Below are 14,575 nucleotides of genomic sequence, written 5' to 3' on the forward strand. Positions count from 1 at the left end.
TGAGGGAATAAATATACAGTGAAGCAGTAGTAAGAACGTCCAACTCCTTAAAGAGATGTTTATAAGAAGATTGTGGGTAAGCACCACACGTTTTTCTTACAGCACCTTTTTGCGCAATGAACACTTTCTTTGGTAAAGATTTACCCCAGAACATTAGTCCATGTGGCTTTATTAAATGAAATTATGCGAAATATGCCAATTTACTGTTTTTTCTCTCTCCAAGGTTTGCAAACATTCTAAGCGCAAATATGGCTGACATAAACTGTTTTAGGAGTTTCAAAATGTGGTTCTTTTCAATTCAAATTCTCATCAATGTCGACCCCTAAGAATTTTCAATTTTGCATCCTCTTTAATATTTCCTCACCATGTATTACACTTATCATTGATGTAGTACCTCCAGATGTTGCGTCTTTTCAGAATTGAGGGTGAGACCATTCACAGAAACCCAGTCAAAGATACTTTTAAGAACTTTTTTTACTATTTCTCCTGTTTCTATACATATGCTTGGATTGATTACAATACTAGTATCACCTGCAAAAACAACTAATTCTGTCTGTTGTATACTAGACAGAAGATCCTTTATGTGTATGAGGAACAGTATTGGACCTAAGACTAAATCTTGGGGAACCTCATATCTCATTTCTCCCCAGTCAGAATTATGTCCCTGGAACAAATTGCTTGAGTAACTAAGTACAACTTTCAGCATTCTTTTGGCTACATATGGCATTATCCGTTGCTTTAGTTACACCATCAATCCCGTAAAACGTCAATTTATCTAGGAGAATACTGTGATTCACACAGTCGAATGACTTAGAAAGATCGCATAAAATACCAATCGGCGCTATTTTATTATTTGCTTATAAAATATGGTGAGTGAACGTGTAAATGGCATTCTCAGTAGAGCACCCCTACTGAAACCCAAACTGTGATTAGCGAAGGATACTATTGTTGCTAAGGTGAGATACTATTCTAGAAAACATTATTTCTCAAAAATTTTGGAGTATGGGGTCAGCAGTGAAACAGGTCAGTAGTTAATGATATCTCTATTATCACCTTTCCTAAAGAGGGATTTAACAACAGCATGTTACAGTCACTCTGGAAAAATACCTTGAGTTTGTGATGCATTGCATATTTCAGATAAGACTAGGCTTATTACATGAGAACATATCTTTAGAACTCTATTGGAAACATCATCAAAACGAAATGAGCTTTTATTTTTGAGACTACGTTTAATTTTCTTAATTTCAGAAGGACAGCTTGGTGATACGCTCATATGATTCAATTTTATGGAAGTTACATTTTCAAAATAATGCTGTGATTTTACTCTTGAAGTGTTTGTGCTACGCTTTCTACTATGTTTAAGAAATGATTATTAAATGCATTTGCTACCTTTGAGTGATCATTTACAACTCTTACATTTGGTTCATTAGTGATGTTGCCTTGTTCTGTGGCTGGTTCACCTGTCTTTCGTTTCACTACATTCCACATAACCTTAAGTCTGTTGTCGCAAGTACCGATTTTTAACATTATGTGCATGTTCTTTAACTTTTTAATAACCTTTCTTAGTACTTTTGAGTAGCTTCTGTGGTGTGGAACTACTGCAGATCCCTATTTGTACTTGCCAAAAGATACATGTCCCATTTCCTTTCAAAAGATACTTTAATTCCTTTAGTGATCCATATTCTTTTACATGGATGTTTGTTGCCTTTTCTGATTAACTTACGTGGAAAGCGATTTTCTAATATGATATGAGTTTATCATGTAATAGATTCAATTTGATGTTAGTATTTGGTTCATTACGAATTACATCCCATGTCATCTCTTGTAAACGCTCCTTAAAAAAACATTTTGTCCCAGAGTCATTAATTGTTCTAACTGATTCCCGCTAAGGACTGTTAATGTTGTAAGGCGCAATGTTATTTATCCTAACTGATTGTGCACAATGATCAGAGAGAGCACCTGGTACTGGGTAAACAGTTATTTTCCTACTTCGAGCTTCAGAAAAATAAATATTATCATTTAGAGTTCTACTTCCTTTGTCCACCAGCGTTGGAAAGACAAACATTGAGACCACATTGTAGGTACCAAGTTAGTTTCCAGATCATTTTCCTTAGCAGAATCCTTTGTAAAATTGGCATTGAAGTCACCACAGACTATTAACTGATTGCTATTGTCTGACAGATAGCACAGTAAAGAATCCAGGTTCCTCATAAACAGTTCAAAATTTCACAGTGCGGATCTGTAAACAGTCACAATTTAAAGTTAACTATTTTTCAGCATTAATTCAGAAGCACACACTTCTGTGTACTGATCACCATAAAATCTATTTCTTTAAATGTTTGTGAGATTATATTCTGTCTTAATGTATGTAACAATTCTTCCTTTTCCCATGTTATCTTTACATGATTAAGCTGCAAAAGTGTAATCCTTTACATGTATAACGATTTATATGTATGATAACTTGGAAAGTGAATTTCATTTTCTGGTAATGGTTTTCTAAAAATTGTTCATACTTGTTACTCCCTCGAATTTGCAACTCATTTAACAACCGTGATAATTAGCAGTTGTCTTTGAGATATCACAAAGTGTTAACAATGCACATAAAAATTAATGTTCTTTGCATCTTCTTACTGTATGCTTGCTGATAGCACATGTCTTTGTCCAGTTTCCAGTGTTCAATAGTAGCATGGAATCTAAGTAATGAACAAGCTTGAAAATAAAGAATGCAATCAAAATCACTTACTTCCCATGAAGACCTACATATCTGTTATTTGTTAGTTAACTTCTTCGACATTCATTCGAAAGACGTCAACATTTCGTTAGAAATTGTGGAAACATTAGAAGAAACAGGAAATAACTCTGATGAGGACATGAATTGTGGATCCAACGATGTTTGTTGTGGTAATTAAACTCCACAATGAAAATACAGTACCTTTCCAACCAAAATAAAACATGTTTAGTAACAGTGAAAAGAAAAGGCTGCAGTTTTTGGTTAAACGGATGAGGGGAAAAAACGCTTAAAGTTAAGCAGTGTCAAAGCCATTTTTGTTTGGTAAAATCTGTATGACAATTGTGTAAACGAAAGAAGTGTTTATACAAAGTACAAAATATGCTGCAAAATGTAATTCGCAGAAGTCTGAAAGAACAACTTCTTGAACGATTTATAACTGCTCTTGAGAGTCAATGCACTATTATCAAGTGCCCTCTGAGCCGCAAATGAAATGAACGTTACTGATTTTCATGCTTCTTGGCTGCGTTAAGCGGATCAAAGAAATTATACAGAAAAGAAAGTTGTAAAATTACGTAGATTACTTCAAGTAAGCGTGTAGAAGACCTGTCATTAATAGGTGATACAGTACAGAAATTTGTAGGTGACATCAGCCTCATGTTATCCCGTAAAATGCTGAGTATAAAGACAGACACTCAGTCAGATAAAGAAACTTTTGTGATAGTGTAGAGCACTTTCCACAAAATTGTATTTTTCACAAAATTGTCGGACATTATAAATTAGTGTGAGGCCGCCGCTGTCAGTCGAGCAGCGGTCATGTAGCAAATCGTTTTACCGTGTGACTTCGATTTTATATATCTTATGGAGAAGAATGACCAGGAGAGCCGTTGTTTCTTAATTTTTGTGACAATGATTTTAAATCAGCTGGTCTGCCTCATGTATTGTTATATCCAAATGGTTTATAAATGTTAATCTACATTCACATCCGATGATGGCACGTTTAGTGTGTTGAAACCGGTTATCCAGTAAACAATGTCTAAGCGATCTTGGCTTTTGAATTATATCTACAATAGAGTGATTGCCCCACTTCGCACTATGTGTTCACTGCATTATAATTTTCGATTGCTCTTTATCAGTTTATCAGCAGAGCAGTATTGTTAAACTTCTGTCACTTGCGCATTGTCAGTCTGCATCACCATTTTCTCCAAATCTGATCAAGTATACATGGTATGCAGCATGATATGCATCTCAATAGTCACGACAATTTTTTACTCCATCCCACCTCTGTCTAAACAAAACTAGCAGTTACTGTGAAATACCTGCATGCTCTAATTTTTCTTTTATCAGGTGTACCTGATATACGCAGAATATTTGTTTTCGTCATCCAGTAGACACTTCGCATTTTTGTGACGACAGGAGGGAATAAACAACGAACTGAACCATTGTCAGTAAAACATAAATTGTTCAAAAATTATCATACGACCTGAACTGCAGGAATTGTTATAAAGTGTCTCATGTCAACAAATTAAAATACCAGTTGATGGTAGCCGTCTGTAATGTGAAGTCATGCAGTGCCTTGATTTTCTTTCATCAGCTAGTCACATGAGTCAGAATTGCATATACAACAGTAATGTCTTGGAACATTTCTCGTGGAGAACTTAGAACTTTAAGGTAAATATAAACAGAAACCTTTATTTTTGTGGTTACCGGTTACGGTCAGTTACTGACCATCTTCAGTCGTCACAGTATGATGATAGGCAGTGGCGGAGAGCGCAGCAGGCATTACCGACTCCAGTTAACGTCTGTGGAGTTCGTAATTCCTGCTCTGTTCTCTACCTCCGCCTACCATCATGGTATGAGGTCTGAAGATGAACAGTAACTGACCGAAACCGGTAATCAAAAAATAAGTTTCTTGTGGTCGAGACCATGTTTACTTTAAAATACATGAAACAGTTACGTGTCGATGTCAACTGCAAGTTATTCAAAAAATTAGTGATTTGGGAAATTTTTGTTGCGGTTAAATGCTTAAATTTGTGTGTGTGCACTTTGGACTTTGCACTATGTGGTGCTACGTTCTTTTGTCGTGCCTAAGTCTGCTTATTCACCGATTAGCGCGCTAGGTAGGGCCGTACAAACAGCTGTTACAAGCTGTCCTCAGTGTGGCAAAAATGAGTAACTGTAACATTTTGCTTCGAAAAATACTTGCAGTGCACCTTAATTGCTAAATTTTTCACTGTGCATTTCCGTCGCTGTGTTCATCCTTTGTGAAAAATTTCACGGTAAGTTATTACATTTCAGATTGGACCATTCACTTGTTAGGCAGGCTGACAGAGTTCTGAACGACAGGGTGTAATGTTAGACGATTCCCACTATCAAGTCCGAGCATAGCAACCCAAGACATCAGATGACAGATGTTGACATTACGTCGAAAAGAAGCGAGAAAATAATATCAAGCGTTTTCCGTCTGTGAATTGCAACCCCTCAGGCCTCGACGGATAAAGGCATCCATGCAAACAACAGAGCGTATTTTGTTATGTCCTTGGTAAATCTGCTTACAGCTCTGGGTAGGTATGATCCGTTGCGGGCAATCAGAAGGTGCCACTCAGGTATATGCTGCTGGCCACCGACATGGAAAACAGCAGACAGACTGAGGACTGGAGTCTTTTTTGTGAAAAAGTAAGAGAAGCACAAAACATTTCAGACTGCAGGAAGCTGCATGAACCTTGTAGTAAAGCTGATTAAAGCTAATTAAAACGGTCAATTAGAAAAAAATCAAGCTCGCAGAACATGTCATTTACTAAAATGACCGGCTTCAGCACATTAAAACGGTCGTCTTAAGACTATGAACACATTAAAGGTACGAAACCTTCTTAATTAGGGAAACCTGCATTTACATAACATAAATTACTTGAGAACATATCGCTGTTGCCTCCTTAACTTGTTGGTTAAAGTTAGCCTATAATTAAAATGGTATTGAGAAACACTATCTGAACTCTTGGGTTACTCAGAGGTTCCTTGTTAGCGTAGTTGATATACTTGGTCCTGAGTAAACGTAGGACCTTGTAACCGGATCACTTCACCACGAAAATATCAATAATAAAGTGCTATTAAGTAATATTTTTTATGAAATTTACACACATGAAATATAATAGATGAAATTACGACTATACATATGTTAACATTAGCAGACAATTATGAAAAAAAGGGATCGTTACTTTCCCTGTGACTGAACTGTAACAGGAACTTGTATGTTTAGTGGGACTCGTACATTAATGAGACACCTCTTTACAGAACTCAGGACTGCTTCTAATTAAAAGTAGTTGAGGACAGTGGCCGAGTATTAAATTACATGTTTTATGCAAGAAAGAAACTTGGGCTTTCACCCATTATTTAGATCTCCATTAGTATAATGCTTTTCTTGACCGCATTTATAATTCCGCAGTTGCATTTTATTCCCTAATTTGTGGCGCCTTTTCCCACTTCCATATGCACACTACAATCATTTTTATGTTCACAAAAGCGATGGGCAGGGCAGCATTCGCTATGTTGATAATGAAAAAGCAATGTCGGCGCTGGCTGCAGGTAGAGGCGGTGACCTACTGACTACTTCAAAATCCGATTTAATTTGTTCCTTGAAAAGTCTTCTCTTCTTGAAGGCATCTAAACCTATTCGCCATTATTAACCCTTCAGGCATCCGATGGGGTCAACACTACGAAGAAAAAAGAGATAAGATAGCCACTTGCAGTCCAGTAATGCTCCACCCCTCAATCTCAGTTTACTGGTACGAAGGTCAACTATTGTGACGTAGAAATGTGTGACCATACTAATGGATTTCATCGTGTGGAAATAGATCTCCAACAGTCACCTACATGCTTGGTAAGAAATTGCGGAAAACATGCTACGTATGCTTTAAGTTCGTGTGATTCCAAACTGATTTAAACTTTCTGTAGCAATGAAAGGATGCATTACTCGAAGTCTAACTTTTCTCTTTCACAACAAGGTGGATTGACAACTCTCAGAAATTACTACGAAATAGCGGCATCGCTAGCCTGACTTTTCTGAAGGTTTTCTTTAAACACTCTGCCAGCTATATGGTTCAGTTTCGCGTTTTGTAGATACGGATAAGGACAAGTACCGCACGGCGATGAAAATATTTATTAGAAACGGAGAACAGGCGTCCAGTTACAGACTGAGGTGACAGCCACCCACAGGAGATCCGCACGAACAAGCAAGACCATTTGTCATTGCACAGACTGCTTCAAGATAAGCCATAGGAGCACTGCCAGTTTGGAAATGTTTGGAGATTTATTCTGAAGAATGTTCGACTCGTCAGAGTTTTGAGACGACCGGATTTCATGTAAAAGGTTGTGTAAAATTCTGAATTAAAAGCTGCATGTAGAAATGCAAATTCTCGATGTTGATTCTGAACCAAAACCTTTTGAGGAACATCGTTTGAGAACTGGACTTCGGAAGTTTGAGTTAAAATCGTGGAACTTCCTTTGGTTGCATGACATGGGCAAATCAGAGGAGTGGTAAAGGTGAAAGTGCTCAAAAAATAGGAAAGCCGCTTTTTTGGTAATTTAACTTCATAGGGAATGAATTTAAACAGAAACGATCATAACTAGTGCGCAAACCTATTCATTCGTTTCTGAACAGCTACACATTATCTTCGTCAGCTATACACATTTATGTTATCATACATGCCTGATATATACCTGCCATTCAGTCGGTCGCTATGTCCGTCTTTCCATGGTTCTTTAAATCCAGCGACGAAGTTCGTTTGTCCATCTCTGTTGCTGACGTCTGCCTTTGCAACAAGCTACCCTACTCTCTACTCTCAGTTAAATGCCCTATTGGCTTTCAGAATAAGTCGAAACACTCCCTTCTATCACCCTCATAACGTTTCTTCATAAATTAAGGCATAAGACCTGTTTCCCTCCATCAAACAGTGAAGCTAATGCTTCCATCTTCTCTCGTCGATGTTTCTTTCTCTTTTCATTTCTAAGTCAGCCACTGCACTTTCTTTTTCTCTATCTTCAGTAATTGTGTTTGGACTGTTCCTCTCTTTCATTAACAAAACAGAAGATGAATACAAATGTGGAACATCGTTGAGACTAAGCTTTCTCTCTCAATCATCCACACACTCTTTCTTTCTCTCTCTCTCTCTCTCTCTCTCTCTCTCTCTCTCTCCCTCCCACTCTCTCTCTCTCTCTCTCTCTCTCTCTCTCTCTCTCTCTCTCTCTCTCTCTCTCTCTCTCTTTCCCTCCCTCCCCTCTCTACAAATTAAACACAGCCCATGAAGAATTTTGAACACAAGAGAAACGGATAAATCACGTTCAAACGCAGGAGTGCATAGGAGCACAGTCCAATCTTTTACACCAGACAAACAGCTGTCACCAAAACATACTCTTAATACACTACTGGTCATTAAAATTCCTACACCACGAAGATGACGTGCTACAGACGCGAAATTTAACAGACAGGAAGAAGATGCTGTGATATGCAAATTATTAACTTTTCAGAGGATTCACACAAGGTTGGCGCCGGTGGTGACACCTACAGCGTGCTGAAATGAGGAGAGTTTCCAACCGATTTCTCATACACAAAACAGCAGTTGACCGGCGTTTCCTGGTGAAAAGTTGTTGTGATGCCTCGTGTAAGGAGTAGAAATGCGTACCATCTCGTTTCCGACTACGATAAAGGTCGGATTGTAGCCTATCCCTGAGTCAACAGATGGGGACGTTTGCAAGATAACAACCATCTGCACGACCAGCTCGACGACGTTTGCAGCAGCATGGACTATCAGCTCGGAGACCATGGCTGTGGTCACCCTTGACGCTGCATCACAGCAGTGATGGTATGGGGTGCCATTGGTTACACGTCTCGGTCACCTCTTGTTCGCCTACGATGGTGAACTCAACGGCGAACTTGGGCGCACGAATGGCAAAACGTCATTTTGTCGGATGAATCCAGGATCTGTTTACATCATGATGGTAGCATCCGTGTTTGGCGACATCGTGGTGAACGCACATTGGAAGCGTGTATTCGTCATAGCCATACTGGCGTATCATCCGGCGTGATGGTATGGGGTGCCATTGGTTACACGTCTCGGTCACCTCTTGTTCGCATTGACGGCACTTTGAACAGTGGACGTTACATTTCAGATGTGTTACGACCCGTGGCTCTACCCTTCATTCGATCCCTGCGAAACTCTACATTTCAGCAGGATAATGCAGGACCGCATGTTGCAGGTCCTGTACGGGCCTTTCTGGATACAGAAAATGTTCGACTGCTGCCCTGGCCACCACATTCTCCAGATCTCTCACCAATTGAAAACGTCTGGTCAATGGTGGCCGAGCACCTGGATCGTCACAATATACCAGTCAGTACTGTTAATGAACTGTGGTATCGTGTTGAAGCTGCATGGGCAGCTGTACCTGTACACGCCATGCAAGCTCTGTTTGACTCATTGTCCACGCATATCAAGGCCGTTATTACAGCCAGAGGTGGTTGTTCTGGGTACTGATTTCTCAGGATCTGTGCACCCAAACTGCGTGAAAATGTAATCACATGTCAGCTCTAGTATAATATATTTGTCCAATGAATACCCGTTTATCATCAGCATTTGTTCTTGGTGTAGCAATTTTAATGGCCAGTAGTGTAACAAAGGCTCTTACAAACGGGTACAAGACGCCTACAAACCCCACGTTATGCCAACAGCGGCCACCTTCCGTATCATGAACACTCTAATTCGAGGCTGTTACAGAACACTTCTAGAAGAAGAAAAGAGCGTACTTGCAGGAAAAAACATAATGATTTCACACTCCACCAACCCGCCCATTCACCCCGTGCGCTGGATTGTACAACACAATGGCTATAACTATAATTAATAACAATTCTGATAAATAACAAAATTTTAAAACCCACCTTTATATAAATATACATGGCGTGAGTTAATGGCGTCAAAATTAACCAGCCATTTCTTTACTTCAAAATACCAATACACTCTAGCAATAGTCGTCCAGTAACAAACAATTAGTGAACGGTTGTTGCGATATGCTCGTGGGCTAATGACTGCAAACTTCAGGCTATTAATCAAGAGTTTGTTCCGATAAACTCGTCCCGCTTAATGTAACTCAGTAAAATAGCAGACAACTTTGTAGGTACGGCAACCAAAGTTATGAGTAGTCATCTTAGGTATCAATGAACCATTTCAGCATTACTTAGTCCATTATTATTGGATCATTACCGGTTTCGTGGCATCAAAGCCACGTCTTCAGGTGAACATCTGTACAACAATAAATCCAGAAGGAATAGCAACCCTGATATATATACAAGTATGGTAAATTATTTTAAGATTTTTTTAATGAAAACTTTTAGAGAGAATATCAAAAGACCGCCTTTTAGAGGTGTTTTGTTCTGATGCACAACGAGGTTGGGTAAAAAGTTTCCGCGATTATCCGCTCTAACGCTTTAGTCGTGTGAGTACTATCATTTTGATATTCCCATGTAAAATTTTTTAATACTTTTTTAAATTTTAAATCTTAAAATAATTCTTTCTGTTGTCATACAGATCTTTATTTGAAGATGTGAGTTTAGTGCCAGAAACTGATAGTGATCCAATAAGAAGGGACTAAATATAAGTGAAGCTGTTTAGCAATACCAAAGATCAAGAAACTGGAATCACACAGCAGCTTTAAAAGGAACTGTGACACACGTATGAAAATAAAACACCTATTTTATGAAAAACAACCAGTACAGTAACATATCAAATTCACTTAATGCTAATAAAGTTCAGTTCTGTTGGCAGCAGAGCAAAGCAAACTAAACAATTAAAGCATAGGCAACGTAGAACAAATTTTCATCGGTACATTATACCTTCGCAATGTGACAGCCGCTGAAAGCGCTTTGCACTGACCGCATTCCACTTTAGCAAGCTACAAAAATACTCTGCCCACTACGATTATAACGGGCAACTCAGACCGCTGCAGCGAGAAACTTCCTACACGCCGAGCGCCGTCTCTGCACTGTATGCCCGCGTACACGACGGCGTAATAACGCTTCGCACCATTCCTCGGATTCCACTGCTGTCCATTACAGGTGTTAAAGTGTACTCAGGCACCACAGCACCAAGCGCCTGCCATAACCCGGCTTCGACGAAGCACTGCAGTCCGCTCGGTGATAGGCCACCACGCTCACCGGCCCCTCCACAACTGTCTCCACAGGTCCCCGCTTTCCTACTTTAAGCGTCGGCGCTGCTCGATCATCATCTCGCGGAGGGCTACGCATCGCGGGCAATCGACTATGGTCCGCCACATGTTTTATCACCGCTACTCTTGTTTAGTGGTGAGAGCCCTCATAGTTTAAACTTCCTTTCTTGTGACTTTATTGTTGTATCTCCGAACGAATGCAAACCGTTTTTTTTTCTCTCTTTCTCGCTCTTTCTGCGCTGTAGTAATTACTAAGTGTTTTATAACGTTCTGATTTAGATGTAATTCACAGGATGCATATCGTAATGAATGAAACGAAAAATATGTGTGGTGCCTAGTTAAAGAGAGGGCCTGATGGTGTTAATATCGCATGTTAAATAAATCAATTTAAAGTAAACAAATAAACAAATTATCATCTATTCTCCTGTCTACATGTTTCGTCCACCATTACCTCGTACCCAGTATTGTCATAATTACGTCTTCGATTGCATTTCGTTCACATATCCGTTGGATCGCTTATCACTGACTCTCAGTAATTCTCAACAATAATCTTTGCATTGCTTACAAAGGAAATCCAAGTTTATCACCGTTTTCACATTAAAAATCGGTATCCCTTAGTCATCCGTCAAAAATGGCGACACACACATGTTACAAACCCTCCTTTTTACATACATCAGAAGCTTACCTTTTGAAAACGTTACGTAGTTTTACGTCCCTGTTAGTATTTTTTGTTGCCCCTCCATCGTTCTCTTCAGCTAACCTAAAAACCAACGGAAAATTCTGCAACGGCTTCTATGACTTCATTGCTAATTTTTTGTTCTATGAGACGTTCGAGCAATGTTTTAGTGTCTCCTAATAATTCAAGATCGTATTCTACAAGAAAACATACTTGTTGAGAGGTAACACATTGGACACAATATACAGGACTACCTCCCTGGTATTTTTACAGAAAGGAAACACTCAAGAGTTACAAAGTGCTACCAGCAATCCAGCTAGCAACATTACAGCGTTTAGGCAGATAAAAATCGGTACACTGGTCGAGTAGCTCCTCAGCGCCACAAATTTCTGTGGTCAGTGCTAAGCAACACGTGCGGTGCTGTAAAGAGCGATGGCAGTGGATAGTAAATGCCTGGAAAAGACTGATGACTCACGCTATATCCGGTGGCAATCGAATGGAAGTGTCTGGTTTGGTGAACGCCTCGACATCGTTACCTACCATCATGCGTAGTAACAACAGTGAATTACGGAGGAGATGGTGTTACGGTATGGACGTTTTTCGTGGTTAGCTGTAGTTCTCTTATTATTCTTAAGAAAAAGGACGATATAAACGCATTTTACAGCGTTGCGTACTGCGTACAGATAGCAGGCGATGATTGTATTGCTTGATAATGCACCCTGTTATAAAGCAGCAAATATGAGGCTATGGTTTGTGGACGATAACATTCCTGAAATGGAATGGCCTGCCCAGGCCCAGCCTGAACCCAATGGAACACCTTTGTGACGCGCTAGGAGGTCGTCTTCACTTCAGACCCCAGCGTCCAACATCGGTATCTTCTCTGGTTTCACCTCTTGAGGAAGAATGGGTTGGCCTTCCTCAACAGACGGGCACCTAATTGTCCCCAGCAGAGTTCAAGCCCCCATAAGGGTGAAGGGTGGACTTCTTTACTTACCACTAATACCACCATATCTCTAACTTTAGTCCATATTCTTTTTCGTTTAAGTCTTAACATTTTTTATTGTTATGGCCTATTTGTTCATAGTAGCATAGTGATGACTGGATACTGCTAAAATTACAGTATCAAAGAATAGATTTTGATGTTTCACTGGTCTACTATTTTTTCGTGTTGCTCAGAGGAAAATTCTTTTTCTCGTCTTTAAGCAGGGTGAAGTCGATGCTTCTTTTTGCATTTGCTGTGTACACGTAACTGCGTATGGAAGCCGTGGAAGTAGGTATTTCTCGCAGTATTCCAACATTAACGAAACCTTTTTGTTGGTTTTTGCCTCAATTCTTTGTCTTCTTAGCACTCTGCGATCTGTGAGTGTTCATACGAATGGGAAGAAAACATTACTATTAGCTATTTCTTATTCGTGAGAAGGTCCAGTCCTTTTACGATATAGTCCATTGTTTATCTCAGTGGCAGAATAGGTACTTCCTATCAATGCACATTACCTGACAGGAAAAGTGAAGCTACCGTTACAAATGATCAGAAGTCAATGTAGCGTCACACGAACGTGCACCGTCAGTGGGTAAGTACTCTTAAATGATTAGAGTTGCAATTCTATGTGAAAGGTAGCACGGCCACCAGAGTTCATGTGTGATGTTCGCATTTAGCAGTGTTACCAAGTCTCGTAGAGTATATAAGCGACGTGCATAACATCAGAGGTTGAGCGATCACTGCGAAGGACACAGAGGTGATGCGTACTTGTGTGACACAGCGTTCTCAGCACACAACTGAATACGAAAGCGGACTCATTGCGAGTCTCCATTTGGAAGCATGGTCGAATCGTGCAACATCAAGATTTGTGGGGCATTCGGATGTGAGAGATGACCGATACTGGACAGCGCTAGAATGAGGACAGACATACTTGTCGTCAACGTTCTGGTCACCCTGTCTGGCCACCACAAGGAAAGACGGTCGTTCTGTCGTAATGATATCTGCGCCTGTCATCCTGCACCGTTTGTCGGAGTCCAGACCAGGGAGTCACCGTCCTATTCGTAGGCTGCCATTGACTCGACAACACATACGGCTGCGCTTAGATCGGTGCCGTCACTGGGACGAACGGACAGCGGATGAATCACATCACACTGTGTTCAGGGATGAACTGCGGTGCTGCACTATCCCAGATGTTCATCGGAGAGTATGGCGGCGGCATGTGGAGATGTCTCACGCTTACAGTGTTTTGGTGAGCGACGGCGACGGTATGTCTAGCATCACGGTCTGGGGAGCCATCGGCTATTACTTCAGGTCGCGACTAGTAATTCTGTCGGAACAACGTTACGTTACGGGCATCCTGCGACGCACGAGTCACCGCTCACGCGACAGTATTGTGGTGCAATTTATCAATTGTAGAATGCTTGTCGACACATGGCATGTGTTTCTATGAACTTTTTGCGTGATGTTGAAGCACTTCCGTGACCAACAAGATCCCCAGACGTGTCCCCGGAAGAGTGGTATAGGAGCAGCTGGGATGTCTCAGTGTCGGTATCAGGGATATCAGGACCAGTTACAACAGTTACGTGCAGCTCCACCTCACCCTCTGAATCAATGAACGAGTCAGAGAGGCTGCCACGTCATACAGGTAAGTGGGCTCATATTGCCATGTTCTTTGTATATTCGACTCGATTTCGTAATAACTGAAACAACATGATGTGTGCTCTCAAAGCGTGTTCCTTTCCTTTCCTCCCTCCCCCTTCGGTTTTCCTTTTCTTGTCGGGATGTCTGTTAAGTGATGGAGCTCTTCTTCCAAGTACTGCGGCACGTGGATTGTCTTAGCCCGGTCGACCGATATCTCTATTACTTCTCTTTTGTGCTTGGTACGGCGATTGAAATTATTCCATGGTTGTCTCCATCTTCATCTCCATCTACGTGGTTACTCTACAAATCACGGCATTTGCTGCAGCAATTTCAGCACCAG

This window comes from Schistocerca americana, chromosome 1 (genome assembly GCF_021461395.2).
Source record: "Schistocerca americana isolate TAMUIC-IGC-003095 chromosome 1, iqSchAmer2.1, whole genome shotgun sequence".
Taxonomy (NCBI): domain Eukaryota; kingdom Metazoa; phylum Arthropoda; class Insecta; order Orthoptera; family Acrididae; genus Schistocerca; species Schistocerca americana.